The sequence below is a fragment of the Arvicanthis niloticus genome, chromosome 12, assembly GCF_011762505.2.
Source record: "Arvicanthis niloticus isolate mArvNil1 chromosome 12, mArvNil1.pat.X, whole genome shotgun sequence".
Lineage (NCBI taxonomy): Eukaryota > Metazoa > Chordata > Mammalia > Rodentia > Muridae > Arvicanthis > Arvicanthis niloticus.
In genome coordinates, this window is record NC_047669.1 from 67,497,693 (window position 1) to 67,522,115 (window position 24,423).

The window sequence follows — 24,423 nt, forward strand, 5'->3', positions numbered from 1 at the left end:
TACAGTCCTTGCACTAACTTCCCTATTGGAGTCCCTGCAGTCAGTCCAATGTTTGGCTATGTACATCCACATCTGTATTGGTCTGGCACTGGCAGAGCCTCTCAGGGAATAGCTTCTGTTAGTAAGCACTTCTGGGAATTTCTGATTTCACTGAGGACTCAGTTGTATTATCTGATACTTTTTTGGAAACTCTCTTATGAGAGAATGTTTTGCTAAAGCAGACACATGAGAGGATGTTTTGCTGAGAACAGACCCGTGGTGTTTTTCTGGAAGTTGTGATGTTTTGCTGGAGTGGATGCTTAAGAGGACAAGTGTTATTTGGAAAGAGTATAAATATAACTCAACACACAGTGGACAATGCTCTTGTATTGGTTCACCTTGCAACAGTTTGCTGCTCATCTTTTGGCTTAGCTGAGGCTGGTCTTCTCTGACAATGGTCTTGAATTAGTTAGCCTTGCTTTCTTCACTGATCAGTCATGACTTCATCGAGAGAAACACAGCAAAGGACTTATGTTGGCATTTCAGGTGCTTCTTGCTACTTCCACAGACTCATGATGGTTGACAGAGCCTTGTGGTTTCTTCTGGATCAAGCTGCTACTACTACTGATTCATATTAGGTATTTTTCTAGTGGACTGAACTACTGACAATGAAGATCAAAATTTCCCTCCAAAGAACTATTTTTACATAGGTCCACAACCCGTGTTTCCTATTAACCATTCTTTTCCCCTACCTTTGGTGGGTGATGGGCTAGAAGAGACATTTATGTATTTAAGAACCATAATTAAAATAGGTTTTGAAAAAGCTAAGCCTCTCCAGTCTGCTGATTTTGTAGCCCCCATGTCCAGGAGGAGAAGACACCACTCTAGCAGTTACTGTAGGGGTAGTGGAGGTAGAGCTGGGTACCAGTTGAGGACTGCTGTTGGCTACTGTTTCTGGAACTCTTACCTAGGCTTGTTTCTTTTTGCTTCAGCTCTTTCTCTTGCTTTTTCTCTTTATACTGCCATTTCTCATTCCCTAGTATTTACCAAGTCAGCTCATATCTATCTGCCATAACACCCCTAAAGAAAATCTACTTTATTGCCTTCTTCATAAACAATATTGATGTTTTCTAAGAACTTGTGACTAAGATGGTAAATAAAATAAATTTATTTATTCATTTTGATGATAGCCCAACACATTTGCCTTCTACTTTGATACAAATATTAAACTCTTAAACTTCTTTCATGTATTTTATTTAAAAGTAACCTCATCCAGAAATATTAAGTGAAATGAACCATTTAGAATGCCCTAAGTTCTCAATATTGGAAGAACTGTTATTGTTAAGAAAGAAAAAAGCAGTAACTGAGGTGATATTTCATAAGGGGAAAATCAAGTGGATCTCATACATGTCTGTTACTTGATTTGTATTCATAGGATTACTCTAATATTTAGTGTGTGTGCATTATTCTCTTTCTTGTGTGTATGTGTGTATGTGTGTGTGTGTGTGTGTGTGTGTGTGTGTGTGTGTGTGTACCTTAGTCAGGGTTCTATTCCTGCACAAACATCATGACCAAGAAGCAAGTTGGGGAAGAAAGGGTTTATTCAGCTTACACTTTCACATTGCTGTTTATCACAAAAGGAAGTCAGGACTGGAACTCAAGCAGGTTAAGAAGCAGGAGCTGATGCAGAGGCAATGGAGAGATGTTACTTACTGGCTTGTTTCCTCTGGCTTTCTCAGCTTACTTTCATATAGAACCCAGGACTACTAGCCCAGAAATGGTACCACCCACAGTGGACCCTTTCCTCTTGATCACTAATTGAGAAAATGCCTTATAGCTGGATCTCATGGAGGCATTTTCTCAACTGAAGGTCCTTTCTCTGTGATAACTCCAGCTTATGTCAAGTTGACACAAAACTAGCCAGTACAGTGTGTGTGTATGTGTGTATGTGTTTGTGTACATGTCTGTGCTTGGGGAAACTGTGTAGTAGAAGAGAGATTTATTCCTTTGTGGAGAGTTCTTGGCTAGACTATGTCTTGTAGGCTTCTTGGCTGGCAAGCATGGGGTAACTATGTGGATAGCTATATGGATCTGTGTGTCTCTGAGACATCATTAGAGATGGAAGTCAGTAAAGTGGCACTAAATCGCTTTGAGAATTGACATAATGCATTGTAATAAAACTCTGACTTTGTAAGATTCTTCCTTTGTCTTAAATTCTTCTTAGCAAACAGCTATGATGATAGAAGGGTAGTGAGCTCTGTTCTCTACAGAGATATGTTGATGTCTCTCCCTTTGTCTCTGAGAAAATGACCTTCTTTGGAAACAAGGTATTCACATGTGCAATCACGTGAGGGTCAGGACACTACATATACTTCATTTTAGTGACCCTTATAAGAGGGCAAACCATTTGAAAACAGAAATATCAATAGAATGCCACCCAGCACACAGGCATGACAGGAAAGATGTAGCTGCATGCCAAAGGTCAGAGGAGTGACAGCCCCACCAGAGCTGGGAGAAGGCAGGCACCAAAGGGATTGAGATTCTATAGACATTTTGATTTTTTTTTCACTCTGTCTTCAGGCTCCATTTTGTGCTTTAAGCCACTGTGTTTATAGTGCTTCCTTACTGCAACTCTGGAAAAGTAAATCAGAGAGTTGAAGTGAAACATGAGAAAAGAAAAAATGCTTGTGTGCTCATGTTTCCCACTGTTCTCCTAGGTTGAGAAGGGAATTTCTCCTATGGAGCCAACAACCTGGAGACTGACTATGCAATGCTTTTAGGGCCTAGCAGGGCTCCATCAGGGAGCTCTGAGCAAACAACACCATCATTATATGATTTCAAAGCTACAAAACATAAGTGCATTAAAGACCCATCTCTTCCCACTATTCCTTCCTGTATGATTATGATACAGGAAGAAAGATGGTACTGGTGATAAAGTGGGCCGTTTGTTCTACAGGGTTCTTGTGGAAAACACATGTAAATGCAGGTGGCATCTGCACATTTTTCTCCCACAAACCATCTTTCCTGTTAGATGCCTATGGTTCCATCTACTACACAGAGAATGGCTATCTGTTTTACCAGGGCCAGGATTTGAGATCAAGGTTAGCATTCCTGAGGGTAACTTGGGAAGCAGTGCTACAAAGATCTGATATAGTTGTCAGCACTAGGTGGCATCAAAGAGCCTGCACTTGTCCTGGTCTTCAGAGCTTGGCAAGTCCTGGCTGAGTTTAATGAGCTTCTCCTTATTTGCTTTTCTTTTGCCTCCACCTCACCGTGAAGCAGATACTTTGTGGTCTGATGCTCTGCTTAGCTGTAGATAAGGCTGTCGATCCCCAGAGAATCACAGTTCTCTTGAAGGGCAAGATGGAGGTAGAGATATCTGAGTGCTGCATTGGGGAGATGGGAAGGAGACTTCCCCTCTTCAATAGGCTTTTTGAGAAGAGTTACTCCTCACTTTCCCTGACCCTTCTTGTAAAGCCTGTTGAAGATGAAATCTGCTCTACCTAGGACATTCTTGATAGTAACAGTGGTTAGATTTTACCAAGAGATAGACAGTATGATTGGCTGCATCTTGCAAAATGTGGTCCCTGGAGCCAGTGTTCTCTCCCTGTGCTCCTGGGACTGGGAACTACGTTTGAGGTTATTAAGATCTTCCTGTAACTGAGCGCTCGCCAACTCACATTATCAATGCTGATGTTGGTTTTTTGTGGAAACAGACATTTCTTACTAATCATCTCTCCTCATGTGTGGGAGACTTGGTACTCATGGCTTTGAGGTTGGCCAGCATACATTGTAATTTGCTTTCATGTAATCAACAACAGCACAGGTTAGATGTAGACCTTTATATAAACCTTTGGCTGGGAAATGGTTTTCTGGTTTGTGTGAACTACAATTTAAAGACATTATTTAAGCAAATGGAATCACGAGGCTGAGTTTGAGTTTTAAAAAATTGTGAAAACATAGGTCCAAGGAGACATGAATTCTGTTTCTTAGAAGCCAAGTGGAGTGCAATAGAAAAATCTAGACTTCCTGCTTCATTTTAAGCCTCTGCATTTCACATGTTAGTCTACTTCAAAATGTAGGCTTACATAAATCTTTTGTTTGGTGCATTAAATAGTCTGAATAGTCTGGAATCACAGTTTGGCCATTAAGATTTTTTTTTTTTTTTGCTCATGTTTTAAAAATTATCACTCAAGTATACTTTGGTATATTTTATTTAAAATTAATATTTTAAAGACATAATATTCTCTTATACTTCATCCTTTCTCAAACAGTAAAAATGTCCGAATAAAAATAAAATATTAGTTTTACTGGCAGCTGATTGTGGGTTTAAAGTGCCATCTAGTGGTTACATAAGGAAGTTTATTTAACGATAATGTAAATTTATCTGTTTTACTTCCATATTAGAAAACAGTGCAGTTAATGGTAAAATTTTCCATCATCTGGATATGGATTCACCAAGACAGTATATTATAGGGTATGACAATGCTATACTCTGGACTATGTTGGACTCAGGAAGTGAAGTGGGACCATCTGGTTAAATAAAACAAAGAAGACATAGAAGACAGGAGGCCAAAGGAGTTTCCTATTGCTCATTAACTTTTCCTGAGTTTTTTTTTACATATCTAATTAATGCATTAAAACCAAACTCCTGTGCAAATAGTAGACAAAATAGATCTTTTACTGTCTCTTTCTGCTCTCTGTTTCTGTGTGTCTCTTGTCTCTTGTCTCTGTCTATCTCTGTATGTGTATCTTCTCTCCTCTTTCTGTCTCTGACTCTGTCTCTCTGTCTCTCTGTCTCTCTCTCTGTCTCTGTCTCTCTCTCTGTCTCTGTCTCTCTCTCTCTCTTTGTGTGTGTGTGTGTGTGTGTGTGTGTGTAGAGGTGTGTTTCAATACAAGAAAACAACTCATTTAACTGTTCCTTCAGAGATTTCTTTCTCATGATCACCTGTTATGATAAACGCAGGGAGAAAGGAGGTTCCATCATTTTCCTCAGGAAATTTCTTTAGCCACTGGCTAAGAGCGATGAACAAACTGATGACATGATTCCAATCTCACCCATTTTCTCTTGGGTCAAAGTCATCGAGGTCTGCCAGGGTTCTTCCAGCAGGTTCCTTCCTTCTCTCTCTGAAAACAGGCCACATCTGTATTCTTCTCCCTCTCTGAGGACATACCACTTCACTGTATGACCTGCAGACATAGAACCCAGAATCACATTCAATTCTAGGGAATTTTTGTGTCAAACTGATTCCTGTTTTCATTTCTCACTCTATTGCTTTCTGGCAATAACAACTCAAGGTTGTGGTGTGCGGTTCCTTAGGTGTGTGTGTCAAACACTTAATGAAGAGGCTTAGAGGGAAGATTTAGAACTCTCTCTCACCTCTCCTCTTTCTTGATAAAGGCCCCAGGACTACTGTTGGGAGTCTCTGTCTTTGCAAAGATTGTACTACGGCCAGTTTAAGATCTGGGGTACAGGAAGGTAAGTCCATTTTTTACTAAATTTGCTTACCTGCAATGTTGAGAAATAGGTGTTTGACATAATGACATAATGATCCATGTTATTTTTGTTTGTTTGTTTGTTTTTTACTTGGTGAGTGGGCTAAGTTTTCCACCTTCCCTTCTCCCTCTTGCTCTGGCCCCGCTCGCTCCAGCCCCAAGTACAACGTAGCTGTCTTCATACACCCATATGAGGTCATCAGTTGTGAGCCACTGTATGGTTGCTGGGATTTGAACTCAAGACCTCCTGAAGAGCAGTTGGTGCTCTTGACCACTGAGCCATCCCACCAACCCAATGAGCCATGCTAAAAAAGCCCAAGAGTGGGAAAATTATAAAAGTGGTCAGGCTGAGTAGAAGCTTGTAGATAAAAAGAACTATGATTTTGAAAATGTACAGTGTTAGGCTGGAATGTTGCTCAGTTCGTAGGGAGCTTGCCTGGCATGGATGAGATCTGGTTCTGTCTCTAGAATCTCACAGACTGGCTACGGTGGCACAGGCCTGTAATCCCAGCCCGTGGGAGCTAGTTACAGAAGATTCACAAGTCTGAGGCCATCTTTACTTACCCAATGATTTCAAGACCGTTCTGGGCCACATGAGTTTCTGTCTCAAAAACAAACAAAAATGCATTATTTTTTTAAGCTTTAACCTTGCCTCTTAGTTATATGTTAAGGACTTGTCAAGGCCCCAAACATACAAATCAGGCCACTAATGGACCTTTTTAACAGAGTAGGAAACCGAGGCAAAGGGTCTTCATAAACTCAGTCAATGTCACAGTGCTGAAATATAGAAGAGGAAGATTGAGATCCAGAATTCTTCTCCTATGAGCAGTCATGTGCCTGGACTAAACATTATTCTAGATTTTGTGATCACAAAGGAAAAGCAGAATTGCTACAAACGTTTGCCAGTTCAACAAATATCCGTGGCTGGTATGTGTCAGGTCCCATAATGCTCCTCCCTGAGAATAGAGATGGATAAGTTGGCCCCACATGTTAATTTTCTCACGAGTGTTTTTCTGACCTAAAACAAAGCTGTGAGGAACATCCCACTCCATGCCCTTCACCTACCACGCAGTCCCAACAAACGGCGGTCTAGACACCACATACCATCCAGATGCTGCCTGGCGAGCCATGAGGTCACACCACGGGGCAGTTTAACAGCACACAGCCTGCTGTGTTGGCAACAGCTCAGGCCTGCTAATTGGGACAGGGGCACAGTGTGATGACAGCAGACCACCCACAGAGTTGTGACACAGCCAGCAAAGGCAAGAGGAACAGAAAGGGAGAAATAAGGAAACCTGATCTGCCGGCTGGGCAGTGATGGTTGCCAGAGAAGAAAGTGTAGGCAGAGCCCTTCTGAGGATACCTGAGAGAAAAGAGTGCCATTTTCAGATGGGGATATCCTTCCCGTTTAAAGCAAGTGCTAGGACCACAGGAAATGAAGCTTTGGGAATACACAACCACCAGCCTGCCAAAGGAGACCATTTGCATGGGCGTGCATGCACAAACATACACACACACCCATTAATCATAATATAAACAATGGATCTTGCTAAAATCTGGAGAGATATTGTTTTGGGGGAAGCCTCTTTGATATTGATATTTCAATGGCTAGACAAGAATTAGGGGTAAAATTAAAGATCATTTCAGTGACTAGTTAAGCGGTGCTTAGAAAAGACAGTAAAAGCGTGAAATAAACCCACTTAGACACATGTAGTTCTTTAGGTGTCCTTAGCTCTTGGAGTTACAGACAAAACCGATCTAATATTGTAAGCACTGGCATAAAGAATAACAAAATTCCAAGAATTAGGACAGGGAAAATCATTAAGACACATTCAAAGTTTCAATGAAACTGTCATTTTGCTTGGGAACTAATGGATCTTAATTTGTGTCAATTTTTTTCAGCTTGATAGGATTCAGAACTGCTGTGGATACAAACCACTGGACATGCTTGTGAGGGAATTTCTAGACTGGGTTAACTGAGTTGGGAATACCCACCCTGAGTTTAGGCAGTACTATGCCAAGGGCTGAGGTCCCAGACAGACTGAAAAGAAGAAAGTGACCTGAACTCACCTCTCCTTTCTGTCCACTGCCACAGTCCCTTGACACTCAGGCCAACATAAACCTCTTTTTTTCTCCATCGAGTTGAATCTGGTCAGATACTTGATCAAAGCAATGAGAAAAGTCATGACTACGCTAATAATTAAATGCAATACATGTATGTGTATAATGTGCACTTCTGGCATTTTCCTTTACGCTTTAAGTGATATTTTAAAATAATAGACATAGAAACACATTGAAATGGGAAGCCAAATAAGAGAATTCTATATTCCTTTACATTATCATGTTAGTGAAGAGCCAGTAATAATTACTTATCTACGTCCTTGCAACTTGGCAACTCAATCTCCAGTAAAGAATTAGATTCTCATTTACATTTTCTTCCATATCAAAAGTTATCAGCCAATCGGAGTTACTTAGAACATTTTACTAAGTCACCTTCTTTTATTTCGAAAGCTTGTACTTTACAATGTATTTGTTATCACAAAAATTCCTAACAGCTACACTGTCTGCCTGGCATGTTGCTGGAATGAAATTTAGATAATATTCATGAGGCCTTTATTATGGAGACTTTAGATAAATGTTTCATTGTAATTAACAAAGCTAGAGTGATTTTTTTTAAAAAACTTGTCCCAATATGTAGGTCTTAATGATGAAAACCTGAGAGCTATTTGGTAACTGTTATAATATTAACACTTGTGTTCAACATGTAAAAAAGAGAAAAATTATTTGCCAGTGAATATATTCATGTGTGTGTGTGCGTGTGCGAGTGTGAAGAGACAGGGATAGAGAGGAGGAGATAAGTTCCACATAGATACTTGGCTCTTATTTTTTTTTCAAATGTTACCTCTGACAAAGAAGCCTTTCAGTTATGATTAAGTTAAGGTTTTTGATGTGGAAGGGTATTTTGAGCTGTTCTGATGGACTGAATATAGTATCAATGGTCTTTAAACGACCCAGAGTGAAAACTGGAAGTTCATAGTTCATGGAAGTAAGGAAGCAAGGCTGAGGCAATGTGAGAAAAGGCACCAGTGAAGGAATTCAGGCACTCACTGAAGGTGAAGAAGGCAATGAAGGCAATTACTCCCCCCTAGAACCTTCTAGAAAAACCAGCCCTGAGATGGAGTTTGAACTTTTGATCCCTTGAATAGCAAGAAATAAATTTTCATTCTTTTATCTCACAGAATTATTACCGTTTGCTCCAGCAGCCAAGGAAATCCACCCATAGTCACTCAAACTGAATTCACAGCAAATTGGGGAGAATCATTGTTTTATCTGTAAGGAGCTTATCCACGCCAGGATTTGGTTTCCACAAAAGACAAACAAGCATAGGTTCTCCCCAGGGATGGCGTTTGGCTGACTCTTGCATCCTTAATAGTCTTCAGAAAGCATCTGGAAGTGCTTTTCACTGGGGGAAGGGAAGGGTTGTTTATTTGGGGTCACATATTGGCATAAAAGAACCTGGACACAAGAACTTACTCAATCCTTATTTGTAAAGAAGGCAAGGGCTAACAGCAGACAAGCCCAGGGTTCACGGCACGGAACGGGGTGGAATGAGAGTCCAGGCAGTTTGCCTTCAAGACCCTGCCATGTTCTTCACGGTACACCTCTTAAGAATAAGGCCTAGGTCCAAACCTTTCTTATTAAAATGCCATTACATTAACATTCTATCAGGAACTAATTGACAATAATGGTGAACTATGTGAAAACTCAATTTGCGTTTTTAATTCTTCCCTACCCCCACCTCCCCTTAAGGAGAAATTTGTAGTGGTACTTAAAGAAACCTAGACACCTCGACATAATCCTGCTTTGCATGACAGTGGCCCTGAGTTCTGCCCAGGTTGTTTTAGGGCATTTTGCTAGGTTTATTCAGAAGAGGGGGAAAAGTTCTGTGAACTGACAGCAGTTCTCTTCCCATGACATGCCCATACAGAGCTGACTATTAGATACCCAGAGCTCTTAACGCTGGCTATTAACACATCGGCACTATAACATTTATTTTAAGGTTACATTTACATTATAAAGATCGGCAGACACTAGACATGAGGGCGTCTCCCAGCATGTGTCAAGTTTCACTTTCTCATTACTGTTCATTTTTATCATCTCCTAAACAACATGTCTTCCTTTCTCTCTTAGATATAAACCATCTCAGCATGGACTTTGAGGCCACAGTCGCTGTGATTTGTTTTCTGAGCATTGCTGGTTCCTTTTGGATGAGGTTGGCTTATCCCACAGGGAAGGCACAAGATGCTTAGGGCAGAAGACATGCTTCATTTCTGTTCATATAATTATTAATACATTATGACTCTTGCCTGAGTTAAATGGACCTACAAACCAACACTGTCATAATTTTCTGTAATTTACGGAGAGCGGAAGGGGATCCCAAAGACAAGAGTGCCAAGGTCTACATAGTTTCCATCTCTAGATACCCGCAACCTCATGACTCAGAGCTGATGAGTAAATAAGACTTGCTCCATCAGCCTGCTCTTGGGCAAAGGACCATCACGTGAAATAATGTGTGTGTCTGGCCATGCCTCGGAGAACGTTGAGGGCTGAGTGAATCAAAGGTTTGCTCACATTTTTCTCTGACTTCATCAGTCTTTGGTTCATAAAGTCTTAACATGTTAGACTGAGTTTAAAGTTCTTTTTAAAAAGATGGGGAAAGAAATCAATGCATGGATTCCAGTGGTCAGGACTCCTGTTCCCCTTCCCCTGTATTCCACACCTACACTCTGCTTTCTGCTATTTGTTCAGCCAGTAGTATGAATTTTAGTGAAACATTCTGCCTTTAAATAAAGGCATCTTTAAATAAATAAATAAATAGAGTTTCTGATTTATTCAAAAATGTGGCACTTCATAGGTTTAATTCTTTTTCTTTGTAAGGTGGATTCTGAAGTTGTTAGATCTGAAAATTTATTAGGAGCACATAGCACACATAGTTAACACATAGATCACAGAGCTGTTGAAGGAGATGAAGTTGTCATCTTACAGTCATTATTTCTGGTCTCATTTTTAGTGCCTATTTAAATGCCTCTGTCTTTTCTCTCCTCTCTTCCTTCTTTAGCATTCCTTCCCAACTTCTTCATTCCACATGGGAATAATCTGTAAATTTTTAATGTGATTCCTTTAACAGAAGTTATTAAAATGAAATATTTGGACTCTGTCTCTGTGGATTACAGCATAGTAGGAGAGGCCCTATCTGTATCAATATAGGCGTAAACAGAAAATGAAAATTTTCTGAAATGACACAAACTGTAGTGAGCCCAGGAGCAGATATAAAATGTCTAGAAGATGACTGAGGGAGACAACAGAATGTAGCATTGATAATTCATTCTTAGTAGCACACAGTATTTAATAACAGCATGCCTCTCAGTGTTGAATAAATGCTAATTTTCATTATCCTTGCAACCTGGGAGGTGATAAGCCATCATCACCTTGGTATAACAAGGGAAATGAAGCCAAGAAGGATGCACCTGGCTCATCCTGCTGCTGACTGCAAAGACCCGAGGATAGAACTGAATCTAAGTGCAACCCTTAACTCCTCACTTTGGGAAGGAGAAAGTTTGCCTGCTGATCTCCACAACTCAGTTGAAGTCCTTCCCATACAGAAAATTTGAGATTCACTGATAAATACTAGAGGAGACCACAAATTAATTAAGCATTTTTGTTTGTTTGTTTGTTTGTTTTTGAGCCAGCAAAGTGGCTCAGTGTGCAAAGGTGCTTACCACCAAGAATATCCTGAGTTCAATACCCTCGTCTTACAAAGGTAAAGAGAGAATCAAACTGTCCTTTGATGACATGTAATCTTAGCATGTGTGAGCTCATACACACACACACATACATACACACTCATATACATACAATAAGTTAGTAAATGTAATTATATTAAATATATATTTAAGTTATTTGTGTACACATACACACACATATATGTACACATATGTATATACATATATATGCATATATATAGTACTTCTATGCTTTCAGGTAAAATATTTTGAACCCTTTGTTTGTATATGACTTCTATGGAGTGAATGTCCTTGCCTGGATTCATCGAGAAAGTAAGTTCTTTTTCCTGAGAAGTGATTTGATAAAATTTATTTGGCACTCACTGGTGTTCACTGTTGAGCTGCCTCTAATCAACCATAATTCTTTGCCTGGAGTTGCTGCATAATGATGACCTCCTTGCTGAACTTTTACAGTTCTTGTGAGCCCATCTCAAGCAGCCACCATGATGTTTGCAAAGTGTGAGATTTCATTTTTATTGTTCTTTACCAAGCTTTCTCTTGTTTTAAATTTCTCCTAGGATTTAAAAAATAAATAAATAAAGAAAGAAAGAAAGAAAGAAAGAAAGAAAGAAAGAAAGAAAGAAAGAAAGAAAAATAAAAAGACAGTTCTGGAGCACAGTCTGCATGGCTTTGCATCTACTTTGCTTGCTGCTTCGTGACACTCTTCTACTCCCTGCATCTCCTGTGTCCTTACCAAAGCAGGCCTCTGCCCTTGTGTTTCTTGATTCTCTTCTTGCTTACCCATGCTTCCTCCTAGGAACTATCTCACACATCACTGTAGTCATTTTTGCTCTCATAATCAACTATCTTTTTTATGTTTGTGTATAAAACCATGTTCTTCTATGATAAACTTGTAACTTAATGTTCCCTACGGGCCCATGTGTGAAGGGACTACTTGTCATCCAGCTCTGCTTTTGGAAACAGGGAGAGAGAGAGTGAATCCTAGTGGAGCCAAGTTAGACCTTTGGTGATATGACCTTGAGAAGACACTGGGATGCAGACTTTTCCTCTCTCCTTTTAGTTTCTGGAATGGTAGGTGAGGATTTTTGCCTATGGTTTAGTATGGAACATAAGCATTCAGTCTGTTTTATCCACCTAACAGCCACATAATTCAACAAGAATGTAAAAGTAAGACAAAAACAAAAGTACACTAGCTGGGGGGAGGGGGGGTTCCAGTATGGTAGTGGTCTCCACAATGAATTAAAAGTGCTTTTATCTTTTTGATAGAATAGTTACACTTCATCTTAAGAATCATAGTTCATCATTTAGAGTCATTCTTATGAGCTACGCCATCAATTGCTAGCCTCAAAGTCCCTCTCAGTATTCAGAGAAGCTATTCGCCTCTCAGTGGTGCAGGTTTGTCATTGTTCCCTCTGTGCTCTGCATATTTGGTATTTACGCACTATGAGACTCTTTGACTGTGAGTCAAGCTTTCATTTAGAAGTGATCTGCTTGAATTTCTGCTCAGGAAAGACAAATCTATAACTTCAAAGTTCTATCCTGAGAGAACCATTGACCTTCCAAACTGGAAGTGGTCCATACATTCAATTTGCTATCAAGTGGTTCAGTGACTTTCATGAGGAACAGCACTCTATGAGGGTGAACTGTTGATATCCTTTGTTGACTTGAAGCAAGAGTAATGTATGTGCTTTAATAAGTAAGAATTTCTGCTGATGGCACATATCTACTCTCATGACTACCCTATGTATGACATGGTACTGGGTGACCAACTGGCCAAGATAGACTGACATCTCCTAAGACATCTTCCTGGGAAGACTATTAACCCTGTATAAGTCACTAGTGACAGACTGAAGAAATAGTTTCACCCTACTCTGACATTTATTGGGGGTTTATGGAGTTCAATGAGTTTATTTGGGATACTTTAAGAGCATAAGAGCATACTTAGATCTTAGATGCTATTCCTGTTTCTTTAATCAATTACACTGAAAAAAGTAACTCAGAGAAGGAAGGAAAGGATTTACTTTGTCTCACAGTTACAGAGTATGAACTATCACAGCAAAGAATCACAGAGGCAAGAGCTTGTCACATAACAGCCACCACGAGAAATCAGAGAGAATGAGTGCTTAAGCTCTGTGCATTTTTCTTCCTTTCATACAGCCTAGGGAATGATGTCACCCACACTGGGTAAGTTTTCCTACCTCAATTAACCTAATCAAGATAATTTCTCTCACAGGAGCAGCAAGGATTATGTCTCTTGGTGGCTCTGGATCTCATCACAATGGGTCAAAAAGATCTCTACAGGAACATTGGCAACTCAAAGGGAACTCATAATGGAGAAGCCTGTGACAAGGGTGATGACTGACTGGAGCTCAGGCAGTTTTGCTGGTTGGAAAGATCTCTTTCCTTAGCAACATGTCTGTTCATTTTATAATCCTGAGAAACTGAGTTTGTGAATCTTGCAATTTTCTGAGCTTCCTAAATTTTATTACCTTCTTGAGCCCCACACATTTCATCAATTTTAGAGTGGTTACACAACACTCTAGTCTTTCCTTTACATTCTTTTGGATTTCTGTTCCATGATTGTCTCTGAGTCTTAGAGCAGTTGACAAAGCATTTTCACCTATGTATGGCTATGGCACCATGTCACAGTAATAAAAGTCATTCATTCTTGGGAATTGGATTTATTATGATTCTTTACAGTAACCTGCATCCAGTGTCAAAAGACATTCATCCTTCATCAAGTATGCTCAAAATCCAATTCCAGTGTACTTTTCCTTTCCTGATGAGTACATGCCATCTAATAGTCGAAATGCTTTTATGTTATAGTCCTTTTATTCTAATATTAGGAGTATCATGTGCCTAGGTCTGTTACACTATAGTTTGATAGTAGTTGTTGATCTACTAGACAGAAGAGAAGATGCAAAAAAAATATTTTTGTATTTTAGTTAACAGGTATCTCCATCATAGTAGAGCATATCAAAGTGTTATTTTCACTAAAGAATGTTGGGACACTATGCATTCTCTGAGAGTACAAAGAAGCATTCTTAAAAACTTCTTCAAAGGTGTTCATCTAAATGCTCCAATCTTATGTTTCAGGATCCCATAACTCTCTCTACCTTGATCTTCATAATAAACCTTCTTTGCCTACGTATTCCAACAAGTGGAGTCCAGAGATATGAATGGCTAGGTCTTCAGCCTACAGTTCCTTTTAGCCTATGCTTCCATCTACAATATAAAGAACTTTATCTGAACTGTCAAATAGAATATGGAATGCAATTTCTCACTAAACTGTCTGTTAGTAGTTCTGGATTTCTCTCTCTCTCTCTCTCTCTCTCTCTCTCTCTCTCTCTCTCTCTCTCTCCACACACACACACACACACACACACACACACACACACACACACACACACAAATTAATATAATTTGTCAGTAACCAGTCTATTCTCTATCTGCCGTCTTCTGCTTGGAAGCATTGCTTCTTTATTTTTTCAGATAAGTAAATCAGTATATATACTTTTTTCTTTTTTCTTTTTAGATTAACTTTTATTGGATATTTTATTTACATTTCAGAGATTATTCCCTTTCTCCATTTCCCCCCAAACCAGAAACCCCCTATTCCATCCCCCCTCCCTCTGATTCTATGAGGATGTGCCCCCACCCATCCACCTACTCCCTCCTCCCCACTTTCAAATTCCCCCACACTGGGGCATACAGCCTTCACAGGACCAAGGACGTCTTCTCCCACCTACCCCCAACAAGGCCATCCTCCCCTACATAAATATACAACTAGAGCCATGGATCCCTCCCTATGTGCTACCAGGCTGGTGGTTTGGGCCCTGGGAGCTCTGATTGGTTGGTATTGTTGCTCTCCTCATGGGGCCTCAAACTCCAGCTCCTTCGGTCTTCTCTCTAACTTCTCTGTTGGGAACCCCATGATCAGTTCTATGGTTATCTGCTAGCATCTGCCTCTGTATATGTCAGGCTCTGGCAGACTTCTAAGGAGACAGTTGTATCAGGCTCCTGTCAGCATACACTTCCTGGCATCCACATCACTGTCTGCCTTTGGTGACTGCACATGGGATCGATACATAGGTGAAGCAGTCTCGGGATGACCCCTCCTACACTTTGTCTCTATATTTGCTCCCATGAGTATTTTGTTACTCCTTACTGTTCTTCTTCATCAGGATATTGTCCTTAATCTTTAGGAGCTGCTCCACCACCATAGTTCTGTGCACTGCCATGCTCTATCCACCAGAATGATCCTCTTATCCTTTGAAAAATACATGAGGCACTCTCAAATGTTCCTCTTAGACTATATATAGTCTCAGATGTATTAGGTCAGATTCTGTCCTTCAAATGATTTTACTAAAAGAAATACTTATTGAAGAAAAGAAAGAACTAAGCGAGGCTTCATACCTCTGGGAAGAGGATCCTAAGTTGAGAAACTGCCTCCATTAGATTGCCTGTAGGATAATCTGTAGTGCACTTTCTTGATTAATGATTAATGTGGGAAGGTCTAGCCCACTGTGGGTGGTAGCGCCCTAAGGCAGGTGGTACTGCGTGGTATAGGAAAGCACTCTGGGCAAGTTATGGAGAAGCAAACAGATAAAAAAACATTTCTCCACAGGCTCTGCTTTGGTTTCTGTTTCCAGAATCCTGCAATGAGTTTCTGCTTTGGCTTCCTTACTGATAAATTATAGGACGTAACCCAAATAAACCTTTTCTTCCTCAAGTAGCTTTTGGTAAAAGAGTTTTATCACAGAACTAGAAAGAAAACTAAGATGTCATGTAGTCCTGGCTTTGAGTGAAGGAAAGAAAGATAAAGGGTTTGGTAGAAGCATCTCAGAAGAATGTGCCTTCTAAGAGAAGTTTCATAGAAATCACCACATAGTCTAGAAAACAACACTCCCAGGGAGAAGAATCCCTGAATCCCAGGGTCAAAATTAATTTAGCATCACTGAATCTATAGAAATGTTTTGAGATGAAACATAGTTACGGCTTCTAGAAAAAGAACATCCAGAACCCTTGGTCAGCTATGTTCTCTATAGTTCTTCAATTTACATGTCTATAGTCCTCAAAAGATTCATATGTAGGGCCTTTCTGTTGATTTCTCACTTGATTAATACATAACTCAACTTTATAAAGAGTAGACCTGTATCTTGTCTTATAAAGAACTTTTACTGACGTTCACATCCATCCTTAGGCATGCTTTCTGCACAGTTTTATATGGACCCCATTCTTGGTTTATTGCTATTTATGAAAACACAACTTCTTTAGAAGTATACTTTAATTTGATTAGTCATTGTAATGGTTAGTTTCATATTTGATTTTATATAGGCTAGCTAAGGGCCAGTTTACAAAATGAATGTCTAATATACCTATATTTGATCCATAAACATTATTGGTCAAGGAGAAAAAAGATTCATCCTAATAGAAAGAAAAAGTAAACCAAATGACTAGAAAAATACCCAGATGAACTTTACAATGATTTCATCATGTGTCTTTGGCATTTAAGATGCTTGTTTTCATATACTTCTACAAGAGTGAACCACTAACTGTCATCTTGGTAGTTGCCTGAGTTATAATAGCCAGTGAATCATTTAAAACATCTCAATTGTTACTATGCAGCTACTGTCACATCAGATGATTCAGAGGACTCAACAACGTTTCCTCTGACAAAGAGAACAAGGATGACTAACCCATGGCCGTTTAGAGATAATCTCTGGAAAACTTGATGGGCAAAATTATACTGTATATAGTGCCCCCCCTCAAAAAAAAACTTATGTTCTGTATCCTTAGTCAAAAGTGAGTCAGAGAAAGAAAAACAAAACAAAACAAAAACAAACAAACCAAATCCAAAACAAAACAAACAAACAAAAAACTCCTGATGCTTTTTTCTTTCCTTAATGTAACACTGATATATTTGGAACTCCATTTGAGAATTCCTTAATGAGTTATTGACACAGTTTGTGAAGGAGGAAGGAGGTCAATATAGAAAAAAAAGGATAAATAACACAAAGGATGCTATTAAAAAAAGAAGTGAGGATTTATATTACTTCATTTTACTCAAAATTTCACATAATGCATATAAATAAATGTGTATACATATGTATGTAATTTAAAGGAAATTCTGCCTCTTGGGTGATAATTATCTTTTCAAGAACATAGACCATCTAACAAACATCCTAGGACTAGGCCTAAGAATCCTTCCAAGGTTTTGGTCAGGGGAATACAAGTGACTCTCAAATCAATGTCATCTATTGCTGTTGCCCTTGCTGCCTCCCAGAAGTTGAAAATAATTCCCTAGTCCTGAACACACCACACATTTGTGACACAGGACTCAGAGGAGCTGAGCCAGATCTGACGTGAAGTTCTCCACAAATATGTGTAATTCACACTTCTCACCAAAGAAACTTCTGTTTGCAAAAGATGGAGACCATTAAAGAAAGCCACAGCAGTCAAAACGAAAGTAGACCTGATTACGCAAGATGCCCGGGCTCAGTCACTATATCTACAACCCACTTGAGGCTCAGGAACCATCTGCCATCATAAAGGAGGGGTTGAAAAGGTTCCAGGTTTCAGAGAACCAGGAAATTTGCTGCAAGGTTTTGTATCTTACAAATAACACTCCCATACAATTTCAACAGTATGATTGCTCAAACAAGACCTGAACAATGACACAATGGTAGATGTGACACACTCTGATGGAGGAGAAAAATCTCATGGGGCCCCACTTCCAGATAAAGAGGTGCAAGCAATTTGCTGAGAGAGGAAGAATTAGTCTTCCCTTAAAATGAGCCCCTAATTGATTAATTAATAACAAATAGTCAGCTCTGAAAACATACATACAAGCAACACTAAATGGACTCACTAGATTATATTACTATGCATATGCACACATATGCATGTATCCGTGTGTGTATGTGTTTGTGTGTATGGTTTATGTATGCATTTTGTATGTATATATATTAATGATTAAAAAAAAGAGAGCATGAATTTGAGAGAGGGTAAAAGAAGAGAAGACACTGGAAGATTGGAGACAGGAGAGATACAATGTAACTATAGTTTTAAAAAATTACAAAAGTCAAACTACCATGTCAGAGTAGAACTAATAGTTTCATTGATTTTTTATTGTTCTTTTTGTTATATTTTATTAATTCCTTCTCTGATCTTTATTTCTTAACGTCTATGGATTCATGGTTTTGTCTGTTCTTGTTTTTCTAAGCTCTTGAGGGACATCATTAGGTTATTGATTGAGATTTCCCCAACTTCAGTGTAGACCATTTATAGCTATAAAATTACCTCTTAGAACTGTTTTCTTGGCATCCCTTGGGTTCTACTGTGCTGGGTTTTTATTGTCATTTAACGTAGGCATTGTAAACCTCACTTCTGACTTGTTCAATTATTTAGTCATCATTGTGCTTTGTTCCATCTCCCTGAGTTATGTGTTCTACAGGTGTTTTTTTTTTTCTTTTTTCTTTTTTTGTTGAGTTTCATTTCCATTGTGAGTAGGTAGAAAACAACAAATAATTCCAATTTTCTCATATTTCTTAAGAATTGCTTTGTGTCAAAAAATGTCTTTAATTTTAAGAACAGCTCCATGGGCTGGGAAGAATGCATTTTCCTTAGTATTTAGCCCCAATAATATGTAGACACTATATATATATATATATATATATATATATATATATATATATATTTATATATATATATATTATATATATAATATATGTATATATACACATTATATATATATGTGTAATGTTTATCAAGTTAATTGACAAGTCTATAACAACATTTAGTTTAGATCTTTTTGTGTATTTGTTATTCATGGTGGTGGTGGTGGTTTTGTTTGGATGAATTTTCTATTGGTGAGAATGGGGTAGTAAAGTCACTCATCATTTGATATGCATTCAATTTCTGCCCTTCTCTTTTCTTTCTTTTTATTTTTTTAAAATATTCTTACTGAAAGTGTAATGCAGGTTTCCTGAGGCTCTTTCTCTCTCTTTTTTTTTTTAAGTCATGGTTCTGACTTATTCCCCATGGACAGCTTATCACATAGAAGAAGGTGTTCTAGGACTGTGATATTACTCTGCAACAGAGTATGATCTCTTCTCTTCTTGTACTGGCTGGTTTGGTGTGTCAACTTGACACAAGCTGGAGTTATCACAGATAAAGAAGCCTCCCTTGAGGAAATGCCTCCATGCGATCCAGCTGTAAGGCATTTTATCAATTAGTGATCAAGGGTGGGAGGGCTCATTGTAGTGGTGCTGTTTTTTGGTTGGTAGTCCTGGGTTCTATAAGAAACCAAGCTGAGCAAGCCAGGGAAAGCAAGCCAGTAAGCAGCACCCCTCCATAGCCTCTGCATTAGCTCCTGCCCTGTGTGAATTCCAGTCCTGACTTCCTTTGGTAATGAACAGTAATGTGGACGTATAAGCTGAATAAACCCTTTCCTCTCCAACTTGCTTCTTAGTCATGATGTTTTGTGCAGGAATAGAAACCCTGACTATGACAGATCTCCTCTGCAGAGTCTTTTATCTCATATTTCTAGAAAAAGTAGTTCCTCACCTCCACTCTTAGGCTAGTTCACCTTATTGATCCTAGATTTATTCCCCCGATATTTTAGAAGTTGGTGTGTCATTGTCATCCACTACCTTCCCAAACCTCTAACACTTCATCAGAAATTAGTTTATAATATGTTTCAGGTACTGCAGCTATAGGAAAAAAAACTGAAAAAAAAATCAAATAGTAGAAGTGTCTGCAAAATGTATCATTAATACATGTTCAGATTTTGTGAAAGCCCATACACAACTGCAAGGGTGTCTCTTGATCTCTTTTTCATTCCCTGTATATACCTTGATTGTTTAATAACAATCTTAGATTATTTGTGTGTTTTGTTTTCTTAAAATAGGAACAAACAAAATACTTTTCTGTGTACTGTCTCCTTTTATTCAATATGATAAAACAGGAACAACCAGAAGAAACACAAAATTTGTTTGTTTTTCTTTTTCAAATCATTAATTAACAATATCATTGAATATTTGTCTTGGAAAGACCTTTTAAAGTATATTGAATTATTCTCTTTTAACAAGAGACTATCAAAGCACTCTTTTTAAACAGATTTCTTTGACCAGCTAAAAACCTCCCTTTAAGCATGAATCAGCTTAGTGTGATGCTGATCAGAACACAGAAGGCTGATGTGTTCTCAGTACTTGGTTCATGTTCTATTGCATGGCTGAGCTTTGTCAACCATCCTAATTGAATCTGGCAACAGATGCCATGAGATTTTCTGAAGCTCTGTTTTTTTCTTAAGCATGGTTCTGACTTACTCCCCATGGACAATAGAAGAAGGTTCCTTTAGAACCTTACATTGTTGTCCTACTCTGCAGTAAGGGACTGAGTCTTTATCCAAGCACAAACAAGAACAGAAAGAACCATTTATTTCCAGAGGCAGATGCTGCCTACAGGCCTGAACTACACCTGTGCTGATGTTTCCAACTGTCATTTAAGCCAAGGTATTTAAACTGCCTGTTTCTAAATGAATAGTAAAGCCCAGATATATTTTGCAGTCATGAATAAAATTATTCCATTGTTATATCTGACATAAAGAGTCTATCCGCATCCTGATAGAAAGAAGGTAATTTAGAATGTCAATCACATTTCTAAGTCAGTTTAATGCAGTAATAGGGTAAATATTTAATACCATTGCTGCATAGGTCTATTGTTACAGCACTGGGCCCATGCTTGACACAAACTCACTGAACTTTTCTGACATGTAGTGCTGGGCTTCCTGTCAGAGCAAACACAGCAGGAAGCTGCATGTGTTTACAGCTTCCTTTTATAAACTCTGGGCTTAGCACTACTCTGAAGATCCAAATCTATATCCATGAAGAAAATGTAGATGAGGATTTGAGTTACCTGAAGCCTCAATATAAACTAAAGAAACAAAACACTTATTTCTTTCAACTACAGTGAGTTTTGTGTTCCCTGTTCCTTTTTCTCTTTGGATTCTAGCTGCACAGCCTGTTTGTAATGATGCTCTCAAGGTGCAATATATTTGATTTTCTCCTATCGATTCTGTTTTATTTTCTTTTGTGTTATTATTTTTATTCTATATTGCTTTTCTTCCTTCAAGACTTTTTAAATAGAAAAGTACACAATAAAGAATTTGAGTTTTAAAGCTAAATTTGAGGCCTAGAGGGATGGCTCAGCTGTTAAGAGGGCTTGCTGTTCTTCTAGAGGAACAGAGTTTGATTTCTATCACCCATATAGGGCAGCTACCTGTAACTCCAGCTCAAGAAAAATCTGACACCCACTTCTGGCCTCCACAGGCACAGGTAGGTATACATGTGGTAGACACACACAAAGACAGACCCATATACTCATAAATAGAAAGAAAATAAATTTTAAAATAATGTTAATGATGATACATAGAGAGCTTATAAATTTCAAGAATGCTGCTCTGCTGAGTGTTGGTGAGGTAGATACTGCTGATAAAATTACTCATGGCCTGATGTCAATATTTCTATTTTGGTCAAGCTTCAAAAATGGCATATATAGCTTGATCATGCTAGCCCTTTTTGTCCTGGGAATACTTTTATTCCTGCCCATTGTGTTAAAGCTTGTCTTTAACAACATCAATATGTTGGCAGCCAAAGTACATGGCTTGAACCTGAAAATAGACCCCCAGAGAGAGTTATTAAATTAACAGGCTGGCAAGTCAAGGACAGGTAAGATTCTGCACAGAGCCTTACCAACCTAAGACATAAGTGCATTGCTTTTGATAATGCATATTTCACAATGGGTAAAGAAGGCATTCTTGTCAGAATGACCTAAAAGAGGCTCAGTCTTGTTAATGAGATAAAAAGGGGGGAGAGCTTTTGAGGCTGCTTGGCAAGAATCTGACATGGGCCAAGGACAAGGAAATGGGCTGTTTGCAGGAATTTGACATTGGTCAAGGACAAGGAAGTAGGCTTCAGGCAGGAATCGGACATTAGGCTAGAACATAGATGTAATTTCAGTCAGGAATCTAAATCTTATGCTAGAACAAAGAAGTAATTTCAGACAGGAATCTCAATTTTAGGCTAGAACAAGGAAGCAGGCTTCAGACATGAAAATGACCTTGCACTAGGACAGGGAAGTAGGATCATATACCTTGGTCATCCTGATAAGTCCTTAGAAACAGTTATCATGGGAGTGTTCATATAATTGGGTTTAATGCCTTGCATGTTCTTTGACTATTTGTTTATAGCCTTGCTTGTTCCTTGACTATTTTCATCTATTGTATTGCTAGACCCTCAATCTAGAACTGACCTTAATAGATTCATGTAATCAAAATGGTATAAAAGCATAAAGGAGGAGGGGGATGGGATAAGGGGTTCTAGGGAAGAAAAACGGGGAAAGGGGATGACATCTGTATTGTAAATTATTGCTGTAATATTTTAAAATGGCAGCACCCGACCTGGCTTGTTCTTAATCAGCCGCCATCTTGGCATCTAGGGAAGGCCTGTGGCCACGAGCCGTGGTGTATTCTTGCCACTGTTAAGCTCAGGCCGCTGGCTCAGGCAGACAGAGACACCAGCCCTGCCACCCACAAAATGGCAGCATGGGAGATGGCTCTGCCAGTCTTCCATGCTGTCTTTACAAGGATGAGCTGAGCCCAGACCATCCCACCATTCATGCATGGTAGAAATGAGACTCTCATGTTTAAAGAAAACCAAAGGCTTTATATGTTTGATAATGCTCAATTAACAAGATGCTCACACAACTAGAGGTGTGACCCAAATAACTAGTCTAGATATGAGTTGTTACCCAGAACTGCTCTCAATCCATGCGTTGTCATCCATGGCTCCTACATCTCTCTCCTTAGCTCCTCTTCCTCCGTTTCCTCTTCTTCTCCTTATTCCTCCCACCTTAGCTCTCCCCAACTTGTGGGGAAATTTTCCTGCTACAGTAAATAAATAAAATATCCAATTAAAAATGTTAATGTTTAAAATAAGAACTATGCTAAGTTAATGGGGTTTTCCTTTTCCCTAAATGTTCACTGCAGGGTATTGTTATCTTAGTTTTTTCTCATAGGTGGAACTACAACACCCAAAATAAACTAAAAACAGTTGTTTGCCCAGGAAAGAAAATGATGATGGTAATCTTTCTCCTCAGCTGAATACCCGTGACAGGTGATGAGATGTAACACCATCATCTGTAAAGATAAAGGCTTAATGAAGCTCTATTCAAGGCTAAAGTGTGAATACATGAACACAGTTTCTAAGCATTTGTGAGGAAGTGTAGCTAGTCATTTTTAAGCAAACATTCACACTGAAGAGATTAAAAACACCCTTATCTTCCTTTTAACATCATTAGTATTCTAATACACACAATTTACTTAGTTTTTTTTTTGTGTGTGTGAGACACACACACACACACAGAGAGAGAGAGAGAGAGACAGAGAGAGAGAGAGAGAGAGAGAGAGAGAGAGAGAGAGAGAGAGAGAGAGAGAGAAACAGAGACGAGAGGAGAGACAGAGGCAAAGACAGAATTGTTTTTCTGCAAAATGATAGCTGGTACTGCAAATGCAGAAATGCCTCTTGAACCAATCATTTTGCAGTGAGCTGCTTCACTGAGCAGGGACTGATCTAATCAATATCTATTTTTATGACTTGTCAACGTTATCCACTCTTCCCTCATTTCCTACAGTCTCTAAAATCTTAGAATAGTGCATGAGTCAGAATCATCTTTCCAGAATTCAGGACTTTTAAGTGTGGGCATCCTTGTGCTTCATGCTGTCATTTAGACAGATTTGTGAAAAACCCAAAATAAAGCAGCAGACGTGGGCCACCTGCAGGGCTTCAAGTCATGTGAATGTGATCTGGGCCCTGTGCTTTTTTCTCCCTCCCAGTTGGACATCTCCGTTCTCCCTTTTAATCTACCTGAACATTTATGCTCTGTGACAAATTCTGACATACAGCTGAGTTATAAGTTTTTTGAAACAGAGGAACTCACTCTCAGGTGGTGAAAACTTTAATATAGAGGTTCAAGAATTTGAGAGTCTATTTTGAGAGCCCTACTATACATGACTATAAAATAAGCATAGAATATTTTTTCTAATTATCATATATTATGATGTAAGATGCTTAGATTTCTCACA

General features: G+C 38.9%; 1 long non-coding RNA gene across 1 annotated transcript in view; it reads left to right on the forward strand.

The window, feature by feature from the left end:
• Positions 1 to 13,945, forward strand: part of LOC143434025 (uncharacterized) — a 43,723-nt gene extending 29,778 nt beyond the window's left edge. Inside the window, exons 2-3 of the long non-coding RNA XR_013103170.1 lie at positions 5,381 to 5,458; positions 13,513 to 13,945. This is a non-coding gene — a long non-coding RNA (uncharacterized LOC143434025). The remainder of the gene's footprint in view (positions 1 to 5,380; positions 5,459 to 13,512) is intronic.
• The last annotated feature ends 10,478 nt before the right edge of the window (positions 13,946 to 24,423 follow it).